General features: G+C 40.5%; 1 protein-coding gene and 1 long non-coding RNA gene across 2 annotated transcripts in view; one reads left to right on the top strand and one right to left on the bottom strand.

Moving 5' to 3' along the window:
• LYPD1 (LY6/PLAUR domain containing 1) overlaps positions 1–15,863 on the bottom strand; it is a 38,061-nt gene that overhangs the window by 19,719 nt on the left and 2,479 nt on the right. The window lies entirely within an intron of this gene.
• LOC109270032 (uncharacterized) lies at positions 7,230–12,291 on the top strand. Its single transcript, XR_002081390.2, has 3 exons — positions 7,230–8,047; positions 8,987–9,107; positions 11,525–12,291. It is a non-coding gene; the product is annotated as an uncharacterized LOC109270032 (long non-coding RNA).

Raw genomic sequence — 15,863 nt, 5'->3', positions numbered from 1 at the left:
TGTCTCTCTCTGTCTCAAAAGTAAATGAACATTAAAAAAAAATTAAAAAAAAAAAAAGAATGTCAGAAAGGATCTCTGGGTTCAAAATTCGACCAAAGGCCTTTGCTGGCTTTAAACTATTTGGAGAATTTTATATCCATATTTTACTATGTTTTTTAATTGAACTGTCTCTGTAGAAAGTACATTCTTCACAGCATACACAAACATCCTTACAGAAGACATAGGCACAGCTTGAAGGCAAAAATGAGGGGGAAAAAAAGGGCACAGTTAGAACCACTACAAGAACACTGTTTCCAGTGTGGCAGGATGCAGATTGATTAAAACTCACATTTAGAGGTCTTGTGGTTCTGTTGTACGTAAGCCAAAATGGAGCAGACCCCACCCTGGGCAGACCCCACTTTCCACAGTGTATCTGTGCAACTGTCCCTAGCAGTCAACATTTTCTGACATGCTCTGTCACAAGGTCCTGGGGTTTTTTTCTACAGTGGCTGTGAGATAACCAGAAACCACCTTATTTAAGAAGCCTAGTTAGTTCATGTGATGTCCTTGTTTAAGCCATGGTAGATCCAAAATACTGCCTGTGCTCCATTGTTCTCCCATATTTTCTGCTTTGAAGAAGCCAAAAGTGCCTCTTAAAGCACATTATAAATATTGATGCGGTAACCTGTTTCCCCTATGAGTTTAATAATACTTTTCTAGATGTACTTTCAGGAATTTAATGATTTTCTAAGTCTTCTTAAAATCATCATATATTGAAAAAAAAATAATGATTTTTTTTTTTTTTCAGAAAACACCATTTTCAAATGAACTTATATTGCCAAAGAGATAAACTGGGAGTTCAAGAAGCAGCACTACTTACTAGGAAGGCATTTGGTAGCACAAGGGGCTCCTGTTCAGGTTTTTTTTTTTTTTTTTTTTTTTTTTTTTTTTTTTGTGTAATGTATTATTTCTTGACCTATCCAAAATGATCACTTAAGCTCGAAGATGAGTGGCATCTCGTCGTTGCTGGCAAACCCAGTGGGAAATTGTATGTCCTCATAAAGCAAGGAAAGGAAGTTTCAATAATAAACTGAAATTGTTAGAAATTGTTAAACTTAATTTTTTACCAATAAAAATCACCTTAGAAGAATTACAGTGTTAGATGTAAAGAAATATTAGCCTAAGTGCAAGATCAGGGTCTACCATTAATTTCTCCCATTAAGTTCTGGGTCTTGAAGAAATCTTAATCTTCTCATTTACAGACCAAGGTGGGGCAAGCTGAAGTGAATAAGTAAAATGTTCATGTTTCATTTTGCTTCTGAATAATTCTTTACATGGTGGAAAAAACATGGACTCTGAAGTCCAACAGGCTTAGACTAGACTTACCACTGAGATAACACACTAAACTTCTCTAAGCCTGTTTGCACTTTTGAAAAGGGAGAAAGGTGTACTGACCCAACAGACTAACATGTGATGATTAAGGTGACAATGACTGCAAAGCACCTATGATTGTGTCAGTCCATAATACGTAACTAAGAAAAGTCAACTTCCAGGGTACCTGGGTGGCTCAGTCAGTTAAGTGTCTAACTTCAGCTTTGGCTCAGGTCATGATCTCGTGGTTCATGAGATCTAGCCCTATGTGGGACTCTGTGCTGACAGCTCAGAGCCTGGAGCCTACTTTGGATTCTGCGTCTCCCTCTCTCTCTGCCTCTCCGCTGCTCATGCTCTGTCTCTCAAAAATATGTAAAACATTAAAATTTTTTTTTTTAAAAGTCAACGTCCTTGACTTGAGGTGGTTTTTTAAAATTTATTTTTATTTTAGAGAGAGAGAGAGAGAGCGCGCATGTGAGCAGGTGGAAGGGGTAGAGAGAGAAGGGGAGAATCTTAAGCAGGCTCCACGCTTACCACAGAGTCCAGTGTAGGGCTTGATCCCATGACCCTGGGATCATGACCTGAGCCCATATCAAGAGTTGGATGCTCAACTGACTGAGACACCCAGGCACCCCTTGTTTTTCATTTAAAATACACAACTACCATGGAGAAGTGATAAACAAGGCTGAGAGAGGGAAAATTAAGATGAGTCTGGAGTATCTTATCTTGTGGTGCCAAAAAATAAGGAAGTCTTCAAAAAAAAGATGGGGCATGCTGAGAGGACACGGAAGTCAGTCTCCCAGGGGATAGCTAGGGGAATCTGAGCAACAAAATAACAACAGTACTGGATTAGAACCCACAGCATGAAGTGAATATCCACCAGTTCACCTTTATAGAAATAAATAAACGATTAAATAAACATTTGGAGGAGCAGGGACAGCTATATATTACAGAAAGATTCCAAATAATAAAGTCAGAAGAAATTTTGCAGAAGAATAGAAATTTTAGAACACCACAGGAATAACTTCCACAGTAAGGGAGAGATATACCAACAGGTGCTGATATTAGTGAGCAAAGTTTGAGGAGAAACAAGATATCCGTATAGTTTCAAAGAATTTCCTTCAAGTTATCTATTAATTACAAAGAGAAAAACAGTCATTTGTGGGGAAGCCCAGCAGACACCATCTTAATTAAGCGATCAAAGTTAACATCACTAGTCATAAGACATGCTGACATCAAGTACCTCTTGATATAATGCACTGAAAAATGATAGCACATCACTTCCAAGTAGTCTTCCACAATCTAACCATCAGAAAACATCAGACCAACTCAAATTGAGGGACAGTATACAAAAAGCTGACGGGTGCCAGCATCACAAAAGACAAAGAAAGAATGAGGAATTGTTGGGAGACTAGCCGAGACCAAGGAGGCATGACAATGAAATGCAATGTGTGATCCCAGATAGGATCCTGGAACAGAAAAAGGAAAACCTGGTGAAATCCAAAAACAAACCATGGGTTAATAGTGTTGGACCAATGTTAATTTCTTGGTTTTGGTCATTATACTGTAGGTATGCAAGTTAATCAACATTAGCGGAAACTAGGTGAAGAGTATATATAAAGTCTGTACTATTTCGCAGCTTTTCTGTGGCACATTATTTCAAATAAAATTTTTAAAATAAAAGACATGACTATGAGTGAGGGTCAAGTCTGTATCACTTTTCTATGTACGACCCAAACACAAGCTACAGTGAAACATCCCCAGTCACTGCCCATGCTGATGACCAACACGTGACCCATGCAGCCCCAAACATCTGTGCCACTTAACTACTCCACTCTTGCCTCAAAGATCTTGGAGAATCCTGAAGTGACTATTTTTGGGGCTCGGGGGAAGGGTGGACTTCAAGGAAGATTACTGGGGGAATGTTTTTTTGCCCATCTGTTTCTTTCCACACAAAGGGAACTAAGGGTACTCTGGGCCTCTCTCAACCTCTAGTCCCTCATCCTCAAAGGAGTGACCTGATTGGTTAATTTGGGAAGAATAAAGCAGACACACTTTGTTCATCTGCTTTCTTTTCCTTCTTGGGAGTGAATGGCTTATAGCAAATAGGTGTTCTGCCATGCTCCTCAGGACAAGAAACTTCCCCTCTTTGGCCTTTATGGACCGGGTAGACCAGCTCATTTGGAAGCCTATTTGACATTCACCCCAAAGCTATTCCCTTCAACTTAGTCTTTCTCAGTTACTATGGTGATATTTTTGCCCTCGTCTGCCCTGTTCCCTGTTTTATTTCTCAGTATGCTCAGAACCTGGGTAAGAAGAAAAGCTGATAACCAGTGGGCATTCTCTAGACCCTGCCAGGTTCCATGTGCCCCAGTCTACGTGGTATCCTAGGACCTAAGTCTGTAGCCATGATTCTCTCTGAAGTTGGGAAGCATTTTCCAACTAATCTTCTATTCCAAATAGACTCTGGACTTTGAAAATCATAAACAGTAATGACTTAACATTGTTTTTTTGCTGGGTGAGTTGAGCTGCACTGGGGCAAAAAGAGGATCAAGACCATCATACCCCCAACCCACTCTCACACACACACACACACACACACACACACACACACACACAGATGTATGTGCAAATCTGACCCATCCCATAGAGTATGGGACTACAGTCCTGTTAGGACACACTGGCTCTAAAGAGGTTTTTAAAATGAGCTATTTTCCTGGTTTTCTCACTTTAGTCTCTGCCCCAACAGTCAATTAAATAGAGGCATAAAGCATGTGTTCCTTCCTTTTTACGGACCACAGTGCATTTATCTTTTCCAACAGTTTCCTTTGTGTCTGCCTTCTTTGCTGGTATAAAGATGGAAATTTCTCAACAGAGCCTTTAAAAGTCCATTACTTTCACCCCACGTTGTACAATTTAGTTTTAAAGTCAACTTCTATGGTAAACTGCTACTTGTGTGAATGCCCGTCTGGGAGTGAGACTAATCTTCCTCTACCCAAAGAATAACCAACACTTACTGCACCAGAGTTATGATTACATCACAATAAATATTCTATGCAGAACTAGGAAGAGCTCCTCAAAGAAAAATGCTTGGAAACGGGTAATTGGAATGAACTATATGCATTTTCACTGAGCTTTGAAAGAAACTGCGAGAAAAAAGATCTTCGATCTGTTCTCAAGTATTTTTTTTTCTCTTAAAGAACACCATGTGAGGAGTTTTGACAGTGTCTGCATTCTAATGGGAACATCTCAGGAAGAAGAGGCTTATCTATATTTGTGCCTTGTTACTGCCATGATGGACACCATTTATCAGGCATAAAGAAGGGAGAAAACCCAGAAGGGAGTTCTTCTCTGGACAGTTTTGTGTTCTGGCTCTTAATTACTTTTCCTCTGCCATGGATGTGAATATTTTAAAAGCCAAAGAAGCCCCTCCATTTGAGCTACAGATGGCCACAGGAACCAAATAAGAATGCAAACCCATTTTAAAAGGCAAAAAACAAAAACAAAAACAAAAAACCCAAAAAAACAAAAAACCCTTAAAAAAAACCAAAAAAACTCAAAATTCAAAAACAAGGGAAGTGCCAAGTTCCACATTGCACATCCAAACTGATGCCAAGTCCATCTTAACCATGCTGCTAGGACCAGAAATTGACAGTAATGTTAAGGAGCTGCAGTGACCCCGAGGGTAAAAATAAACATGTCTGTTAAAACAAGCACCACCAACACCAGAAAATAGACATGAAACAAGATGCCACAGGAACATTCCTTTTCCTTATAACAGGGATGTGTTAACTTCACTATTCAGAAACCTTTGATTACCCTTTTCAAAAGTTTTTTTGGTTGAGTTTAATTTTCAAGGCTGTTAACCACTTGATGCCAACTTAATTATAACAAGCAAGTAACCAACCCATAATGTATGAGGCCAATTGTTAGTTTTACTTTAGCTTCACTTTAGGGTTGGACTTCTCTGCTCATTTGTAACTTCCTGAACCAGGAAGGTTCTGTACAGTCACTTGCTTTTCCTCAGCTGGTGTCTTTGTTTCCCTGTTTGCTATGGAGGCTTGGGGGAATAGATATTTATGACTTATTATCTCAGTGTTAACAGCGCCCTTCAATAATTTATGAAACTGGGCTCTTGGATTTTTAACCTTGAAGTCCCTCTGATTATTGTTCTGAAATGCTAAGGGCTCAAACTTTAATCATCAGATTCTTGCACAAAAATTCACTCAAAGGTAGGAAAAACAGGGTTGCTGGTGGCATGATGGGTCCAGGTGGGGTGGGCCAAGAACACCTTAGTCTTTAACCCTAACTTCCCTTTCACCTGTTGCCAGAACATGGCATTCTCTTCTATAGAAAATATCCTTGTTTGGGGCACCTGGGTGGCTCAGTCAGTTGAGTATCCAACTCTTGATTTTGTCTCAGGTCATGATCCCAGGGTCATGGGATTGAACTCCACTTCAGGCTGCTCACTGAGCATGGAACCTGCATAAGAGCTTAAGATTCATTCTCTCTCTCTCTCTCTCTCTCTCTCTCTCTCTGCCCCTCTCTCCTACTTGTGCTTGCTAAGAAAAAAGAAAAATATCCTTGCACTAAAATGTAGTTACACTCTTATATCTCAGCATTCAGTAAACCCAAATATTCTGGAACATCACAGACATCTTGAATTAAACTTCAGGACATCACTTGCCAGTGTGTGTGTTTCTTTCCCTTTCCAAAATGTGATAATCATTTAGGATGACAATGCATTTCAGTGTTCACTTTAGGCAAAAGAGAAGGTGATGTTCAAGAAAGGGAATTATCCCTGTTCTTTCTCTAGGGGATCCTGGAGGCATTGTGCCCGATTTTTCTGATTTTGTGCATGGATTTCTCAAAAGGTGATTTGGCAGACACTATAGCTGGCCACCCAATAGCCACCCTCTACCATCTTCCTTACAGCAATAATGACCATGAGACCATGTTCTGACCAATAAAAAGTAAGCAGAATTCTCTTGGGGAACTTGGGGAGAGTAAAGCTGAAGATAAAAGCTCCCGATGCTATTCTTTCTCTTTAACTTGAACAGAGAAGTCACCTTGTGACCAAGAGGTAACAAGCCTGACAGCAAAAAGCCAATACGCTTAGGAAGTGAGAGGGCAAATGAAGAGAACCGTGTCTTTGATGGCATCACTGAGCTGTGGGAACAACTCCAGGACCACCTACATCCAGACTACTGGTTAGGTAAACAATAAATGTCTTTATGGCTTAAGTCCCTGTTACTTGCCACCAAAAGCATTCTTCAGCAATCCAGAAAGTGATGTCTGGGATGCAGGTAAGAGAAATCTGCCCGCAGCAATGGCTGGTTTATTCTTTTGAAGCTGTGCCCCATAGACTAAAGAGGGGATAGCACAGTGTTTTATTTATTTAAATATAATTTACTGTCAATTTGGCTAACATACAGTGTGCTCTTAGTTTTGGGGGTAGATCCCCATGATTCATCCCTTACATACAACACTGTGCTTTCTGATGCCTGGGAGCTATTGCAGCCGCTTCCTTGAGAATGGCACCCGGGTCTCAGGACAATGATATTAATGATAGTTAATAAACAGAGCAAGAATACAAACAATTAGTTGGCTCTTAGAGTTCAGTGAAACACAGTGTAAGTATAAGGCAGACAGTAGGAGAGCAAAAACATGGTCTTTTTTTCATATCCCGTGTTTCCCTCTATGGTTTAGTCTGTGCACACTCACGGGTTTAGAAGTATGTCCCCCAGCTCAAAGTCTGGATGGTTTCTATCTTGAGGAGCATACCCATTTGTATTTCAAATTTGCATTGGTGTATGGGAGGGATCTATGGGCGGGGGCAGATGTCTGCCAGGGGAGAACTAGTATATGACTATGTGTGGGGTGGGTTACTTTCTCCCTTAGGAAGTTCACGACCAAGGTGGATCTCCACTGTGCAACAGAGTTCCTAATAACGTAAACCGCCAGCTGACCAGATTGACTAAGTGGTGTCCTGTCCCTACCTGGCTTGATTACCAAACTAGCTGGATGTTTAGGAGGGAGGTATATGTGTTTCTTTCCAGAAAACTCCTATGCAGAGCACAGCCAGATTGGCCTCAAAAGTGAGCTGACAAACCAGAAAAACTGGGTTTATTATACTTCGGAGTTGTTCCTTAAATGATAACCGTGACTAACAGGTATCAGTTGGCTTTTTCTGGTTTAACTGAAAAGCAAATGGTATATTAAGCTTAACTTTGTTGTATTTTTCTTCTTACGCTAGAGATTTAAGCTCCCTCATTTCTGGTCTATTATTTTTTAAATACCAATCAATCTATCTGTTTTTGCTTGAAACTTGATTTCTTCAAGTACACTCATTCAGCAGGTATATATTGTGTGTCTTCATATGAGCGAGCGAGTCTAGGTGTGTGGGTGTAAGAGAGACAGAAGGAGGGGGGCGGTGGGGAGTATGCAAGGGAGAGAGAGGATGAGAACAGCTTCCTTTCAGGAGCCCTGTATCCAGAAATGAAAACCATGAATGGGCTCTAGTGCATGAAACTGAGGTTCAATTGGATTAGGAAAAGATACTCTAAAAACACTGAAAGGCTCTGTCACCAGGCACACTGCTGGCTGGAGAATGTGGAACAAAGATAAAATTGTCAGAACATCCTGTCTTCACCTACACCAGGAAGGTCAAGTCTAAGATGCTTGTCCAAGGGCTCAGGTAAGCAGGGTCCCTGGCTGGCTTTTCCACATAGAGCCAGTTTTAACAGGGGTTGGTTTAGTCTCTCTAGATCTTAACCCACTCTTAGGTAAAACGCCTGCTTCCGCCTTGCTTTATTCTTCTTTCCCTCCCAACAGCCAGTGCCAGGCTGAGTAGAAAGTTGTTTGACCTTTCAAACAAAGTTAGCTAGCTCTTCCCTCAGTAGGGGCAGCTCCGCCCACCAGCTGCCTCTCCCTCTGAAGGCAGGGAAATTCTCCTAAGAATCGGGATTGGCTTTGAAGCCCAGATCTCTTTGCACTCCTAGTTTGGATGTCTTCACTGGGTGGAAAACTAGCCAACCTGCCCAGCCTCTTGTTATTTCCGAACAGATTCTCTGAAGTTACAGGAGACCCAAGTGGTTTGGTAGATTTTGCATAAGCAATAAAACAGTGCATAAAACCCACGGCCCAGCGTCACTTAATATACCTGCTTCCGCAGACGCTCTTTGAAGAAGCCTCAGCGGAGGGCATTGTAAACTGCTATGCACATTCGTATTCATGCCGAGCACAGCATGCACGGGTACAGCGGCCGAGTGCCGCACGCCTGGCGCCACCCGCCTCTGGCACTGTCTCCAGTCATTCCTCTGCTCCCGCCAACAAGTCCAAGAAATAGAAAAACATAAAAAGCTATTGTCCATGTCCAGTGAGAAATGAAATGCACTGGACCAAGTATCACAACTTCCTTAAAATAATACAACACTTCATCACTTGTGCATCTGGATCCCTCTTCGTGGTTTGCGAAGTCATAAAGCTCGAAATCGACATCCTGAACCATCACTGCTTTTTTCTATTTAAGTGCATTCCTTTAAAAAAGCAATTTATTAGCAGCTCTCTATGGTTTCACCTTATCTAAAAAGCACTTAATTCAGTTCATCTCCTGCTTTGCTTTGTACTGTTGCAGGCAATCAGAAGATTGGAAGCAACGTATTAATAAGAGAACATGCCCCGAAGCTCTGGCCCATGAAAACAGCTCCTGAATCACAATGTAGCCACAACCTGAAGTTCACCATGGACAGAAAGAAGTAATGACATATATCATAATTCTTTTTATTTGTAGGCTGATTCATCACAGATTTGGGTGAAACTCCTAAGTTATAGACAAGACCTTTTGTAGAATGCCCAGGGAAGGAAACGTATTATCCACTACCAGAAAGTCTCCTCTCCCCAAAATACAATCACTTCTACCACAATGAAAAAGTAAGGCAAGGAAGAATCCAGCCTAGTTTTTAAGGAGGGAATAACAAAGGGGGAAAATGGAGTAAATGGTACTGCCTACATAAAAGCTATAATCAATGATTTGGTTTGGGAGAAAAAAGCCAGACTTGCACAAGTTCCCTGAGTATTCATTGTGGATGACCTAATCATGCCAGAATCCCATTGCCTTAATAAAAATGCCTTCCCAGAATAGGTCTCAACCTGCTCTACCCTCAAGCCTTCTCAAGGGAAGAAAGAGAAATGGACTGCTCAAGATGTTTAAGGCCTCAGGAAAAAAAAAACAAAACTCCTTTCTTTTCATCTGTAAAATTATAAATTTAAGATCTCTTCTAGCCTACAAAGTGCGTGATTCCTGAAAACCCTGGCCTATCAGTGATGCTGATCAGGGATGGGTAGCTGGGATCCTGATAAGAGCTTCAGGCATTAGGAATAGTGCATCCAAGTGCCTCAGAATTCTTGCGTTAACACAAGCCAATTCAAGATTCCCTCATGGAGAAGCAGATTGACTCTTTGATAGACAATGGGTGGAAAGCCCAGCACTTGGCACATAGGTGCTTGATGAACATGAACTCCTTTGCCCTACAGTTCACTGGAATGATTTGCTCTTGGCACAGGTTTTTAGTTCAGCTCAGTAAATTGGCTAATCATCCCATGGAGTTTCAAGTTCACCAACCACCCCATCTTATCCCCTCCATAATTTAGGCATTTTCCCAACCTGAGCTTTCTCTTCAGTTCTTTGTATAAGCAGAAGGAACGAGATCTCAAACTGAGAGGCGAAATGGATGAATTTAAAAAGTATTACCATAAGCAAAAGAAACCAGGCACAAAAGGCCACATACTGCATCATTCCATTTATATGAAATGTCCAGTAGAGGCAAATCCATAGAGACAGAAAGTAGATTAGCGGTTCCCAGATTAGTGACTGCTAATGGGTACAGGGTTTCTTTTTGGGGGTGATGAAAATGTTCTGGAATGAAATATCTATCTGGAATTAGATTATATTTACAATTCTGTGAATATACTAAAAACCACTTTAAAAGGGTGAATTTTATGGAACCTAAATTATAGCACCAAAATTGTTATTAAAGAATGCCCCAAAATAGCATTATGATGATTGCAAAAATCCTAAGGAAGGCAAAGGACTTGAGTTTTAGTCCCACTGGATGTGTGGCCCTGAGCAAATTGCTCAACCTCTGTGCATCTCAGATTCACCCCCTATTAGTTAGGATGTTATCTCACTGTGAACCTTCAGGCTAATTACAAGGATCTTATTGTAAGGGATCAAAGGTTACATTCAAGGGCGCTCTCAGTCTGCAAAAGGGAGAAATAATATGCCAAGTAACCTAGACTAAGACCTCTGGGTCATCTTCAGAGACAGGTAGAGATAGGAGATGAAGCAACTCTGTCAGGTTTCTACTTTCAGGATCGATTTCTAAAGATGGTTATAATGACAGCAATCCTCAGTGTCTTGTATCTCACAAGAAAACAGCTGGCCTGTTCCTATATTTTACAGGGGAGGAAGCTCAGCCCCTGGGACATTAAGTTACATCTTCCTGGGGAGCCTGAAACATGGGTGTTTTCTCTTCCAAAGGAGCTAAGTGGCCTTCCCACTCAACTAGTAAAAACCCCAGGGGCTGGGTATTGAATCCTTGTAAATAGTGTGATAATACTATGCCATGTTTGGGACTTAGAACCTAAGACATTCAATCCTTTTAGAAATTTGAAAGAAAAAAGAAAGGAAGGGAGGGAGAGAGGGACAGAGGAGGAAGAGGAGAGAGAAAGACTCAGGAGACAGGCAAGAAAAAGAAAGCAGCGGGGGAAGGGGAAGAGGGAGATAGAGGAAGCAGGCTGTAGATTTAGATCTTTCTCTTTCAGGAATATACAAGGGAAGCAGGTTTCCTTTTCCAAGTTCAAAGGAAACGGTGTGTTTTGTTTTCATACTCCGTTTCATTTTTCACTTGGGAAAAAACCCAGCTTTGAAGCCTCTCTGTTTAAATTCATTAGGAAAACCATCAATGATGGAAGCTTTCATGAAATTGTAGTGGGAGGAAATAGTGTTATGGGAGAGCTGGATCAATCTTCAAACATTTTAGCTCTGGAGTTGGGAGGTCCGCATTGGCTGCTTGTTCAGCTGGAAAGTTAACATAAACAAATGCTTCACTTACTGGAGAGTCCAAGGGACTAATGACACTTGATATTTACTTTCCAAATACTTCCTTAACAGCCAGCTATGCCTGCCACCTGAAAAAGATGGATGCTTCTTGAGAGCTAAGTGACCAAAGTGACCAGCAGAATGTCTCGCCCCGAAGAAAAAGGTTCTTTTAGAGGCCTGCCAGAAAGGAGGTAGTGATATTGACATGCACTGCACAGAATCTTTTCCTGTGTAATTCATAACCTGATCAAGTTGGACATGGAAACCTTTTCAGCATGGCTGTGTTAATGTTTAAGGAGATCCTTCTTGGCATCTGAATCTTTCTTAAAGTGTTGCAACCTGTTGGACTCTCCTTAGCAAAGTTAAAATAGGGCAATTTGTTTTTGACTTCTGTTTTTCATTTCATTCTCAGAGCATAGTCCATAGCACAGGTGATTGATTCAAAATGGATTTGAGGGTGACAAAGTAACCACTACATGTGGGATGCAGGAGAGGACAGTGAAGACGACGGAGGAGAAGAAATGATATGGGGCAGACAAGAGGGCACTGGAAGATTAACAGATACTACTGATGCTCTTACAAAATCGTTCTGGGAAAAAAGTTAGAAAATGTCTTCGTGCATACAGTGTAATACAGATTAAGTAATTTATGATCTGAATGTCTGCAGAGAAGGATGACTTTTTTTATTTTTCTGATAAGAATTATATAGGTGTATGCAAATGAATACAGGTAAAACTGTAAAAATATACACACATTCATGGATATGCCATTGTGTGTGCATCTGGGTGCACAAACATGCATATGTGCACCTTAAATAAATGAATCCATGTGCAAAAGAATTATGATATAATATTGATTAGCAGACTTCTTCCTGACAAGTCTACCCCAAGGACAAACTAGAGCCTATTTTTTTTTTTAATTGAGGTGAAATAAGGAGTGCATAGATATAAGAACACAAAGGCCACAGTTAGATTTCCATTTCTACAATGGAAACTACAGTGAGTAACTCCTTGTTTTAGGGACATCAGGTCCTCACTTGCTATCCCTTATTTAGCTTGTGAGAAAATAAGGCATAAAATTAATCTATCCAAGGCATGCAACCATCCCTGCCCAACTTAATGAGTGACTAACTAATCCAAAAGGAAAACAGCCATTACTTATACAGCCATAACGTAGATGCAACATGGCATATAAATCAGTAACTCTTGTATTGCAAAACAGACAAATAGATTAATGCATGTTGCAAAAGATGGGTGAAGAGATCGATTAGGTTACTGATTCAGACCATGAACTTTCTCTCAATATACTGCATTTAACTTTTAAATAAGGTTTAGGAGAACCTGTAACATTTTGCTCACTGACAGAGCTATATTTTACTTAGGGCAGAAATTGGCTAGTCTATAAAAATTAAATTATGCCCCTTTCACTGTATCTAGTCAAGAGGAAAAACTCTAATTACAAGATTGCACTGTCAAACAAATGCAAATTCACATTCTTTATATCCTGGTTTAAAAATTCATATGGGGGGAGCTTCTATTTTGAAATGAGAATCAATATTTGAAATATTTTTCGGAACGCAGTGATAAGCAAGAGCAAAAGAAATGTCATTATCAAGGGTGCTGGTAAGTAGAAGCTAACTCATTAAGAGCAGAGCTTGCTAGAACAAGTCATTCGTTATGCAAACATTTAAATATCAATTAGTAAGGACAATGAATGAAGGCTCTCCTTCCCCACAGCCTGGTGCCTTATAACTCCAGAAATGACCAAGGGGACAAAAAGCAGTGGAAAATCTCTGCACCTAATAGGAATGCCACTCTGGGGAATAGGTAAAGGTTAATTTTAAATGTACTTCCCAATTGAAAATTAAATGTACCTGCCTCCAAATTCATAAAAGCTGAGTTTGCAGACTTAATCCAGAAAGGACTAACTAAAGACCTAGGCATATTGCATCGCTGGTATTTTTTGGAAAGAGAATGCCTTTCATCACTGCTTAATGTCAAACTTGCTTGGTTCATTAAAATCTCTTCGTCTGTTAAAACTGTGCTTTTCCTCGACCTGTGAAAAAATGCCAATCCATACAGCGCTCAAACTTTAAAAATCCTACTGGTTGGTTCTCATATTCATTTAATATCAATTTCATGGCCTGTCCAGTCAACCAGTTCACAAAGCCCGTAAGGTGAATATGGTGGACATGAAAACCATTTAAATATTTAGCACTTTGCTTGCATTATCTTCTCAGGCAAACCTGGTGTTATATTTTGCTAGAAGGTGCTGGCTCAGGAAAGCAGGTGCGTCTTGGAGAAAGTCGGCTGGTGGACATAGACCAGATGCGGAACTTTTCTGACTGTTGTTTCCCTCCTCTACAAACAAAAGTCTGGTTTTTCCAGACTTAGGGGACCCCACAGTCACGTGGGGAGCTTATCAAAGACCCACGGCTGGGTATATCACAGACTAACTGAACTGGCCGCTTCAAGAGTGACGGGAGACATATGGATTTCAACAAAACTTCCAGGAAAAATCTGACGTGCACCCTGAATTCTGAGTCAATGGGCCTTTTCAGTTTTCATGCACTAAGATTTTCAGAACAGGTTATTGATCCAATGAAAATAATAATTCTAACTTCAGTACCTAATACTATTACGTAACAGGTATGACCTTCTTTCTCCAAAGTGGAAAGACTGAAACTGCAGAATTTATCACTGGTGCGTTAGGGGTTAGGGAAATCAGGACCACAAAAGAGGACTACTGGATTTCATGAGACACTCTGTGTAAGACCCAGGCAAGTAGCTGCTATGTTCCCATGTTCCCATGTAGCCCATGTTCCCAGGACTGTGATGCTTGCATTCCATGTGGTCACTTAACAATCCAAGTCTTAGCTTGGCTCTCCATCCCTGTCAGCATCAGGAGGGTTAAGTGTCATGTCTATTCATTGGTCTAACAAGTACATGGAGACAAAAATCCAAGTACCTTGGAAGGAGCAGATCCCCAAACATTGCTCTTTTGACACAGGAGCATGCATTTGGCTAACTTTACTGAATTCAGGCTTAGAATGTGTGTCCTTCCCCCTTATCACAGGCTTTTCTTTGGAGTCCAAGCTGTGTCTGTTTTCTAGACTTCTCAATTGGTATTGCTTTATTATTTCACTCTCTGTGTACCCTTTGGCCTATGGTCTATGGCTGGAGGAACCTAGTTTGGAGAGAAGGTATCCACTTGATCCAACTAATAGCAATTTCAGCCCTGGAGACTCCCTGTGCTAAAGGTTCCCCTAGGTAAGACAGGCATTATAATGCCCCCTCTGCCTTTTTTTTTTATAATGTTGTTTAGAGGACAGAATAAAGCAAGATGAAGAACACCACTATGAAAATGGAGTGTGTGGTATTTATCTTACATATACTTCTAGAGAGGAAGAAACATCTCTCTGAAAAAGGACATCTCTTCTGGCTATAGTTTGGGTTGTATCTTTTTCTTTCCTTGTCTCAACCATATCCCAGCTCATAAAACATGATACCCAGGTAAGCATTGGCCTAGAGGATCCAGAGGAAGTTCCTAATGTGTCCACAGTTTATCCCTATTTTTTTCTGGGTCTAAATTACCATTTGAAAGAAAGCTGCAAATATTTGGCAAAAAACAAAAACAAAACAAAAAAACAAAACCCCAAAACAAAACAAAAAAAAAAAACAACGGTAAAGCGTTCAGAGTGATTACAACTAAAATTGCAGCAGTACCTCTGGAAAAAGGGCAGATTTTACAGGTAAAATCCTCAAGAATGAAACACAAGGAGAAAAGAAACAACTTACCAAAATCATAGTTATCAATCTTAGCTACAGAATCGTCACTAAATTTTATTTTGCTTTTGTAATAGCCCGAATCCCATGACAAATGACAGAACAATGCATGCTGCTTTTCTTGGGACAAATTATTCTTGAGAGCAATTATGTATCAGACTTCCCAAGAGAGCGCTTTCCGTGGAAAGAATCCACACCTAATGACCTAAAAAGAACAGCTTTTAAAACTGCGCACACATACCCTCTCGCCACACATTGATGAGCTAGCTATCTGCTCATCAAATATCTGTGCGGTTAGTAGCAAGGTATTTCCAGGCCCTTCTCTGAGAAGAAACTACTTTTCCAAGGTGCTGCCTTTAAAACTGTAGCCTTTGCATTCATTTGCTAGTAGGTTAAGAACATCACTTGACAGATTTAATCCCTTCAACCAAAAGCTCTGGGGGGCTATGCAGTTAAGCCAACAAAAGAGGAACAGAACTTCGGTTCACACCGTATCATTCACCACATGATGCGATTTCCCCTCTTGTTAATATCCCGAAAATGGCAAGGTCTAGCATTATGGGTTTGACCTTGGAATTCAAAGTAGAGTTCCATTCCTTTCCCCAAAGTTCCAGGTGCACTTGTAG

The sequence above is a fragment of the Panthera pardus genome, unplaced genomic scaffold, assembly GCF_024362965.1.
Source record: "Panthera pardus isolate Hobbes unplaced genomic scaffold, ASM2436296v1 HiC_scaffold_10, whole genome shotgun sequence".
Lineage (NCBI taxonomy): Eukaryota > Metazoa > Chordata > Mammalia > Carnivora > Felidae > Panthera > Panthera pardus.
The sequence above is the reverse complement of the archived record's forward strand: the minus strand, read 5'-3'. Positions and strand labels throughout refer to the sequence as shown.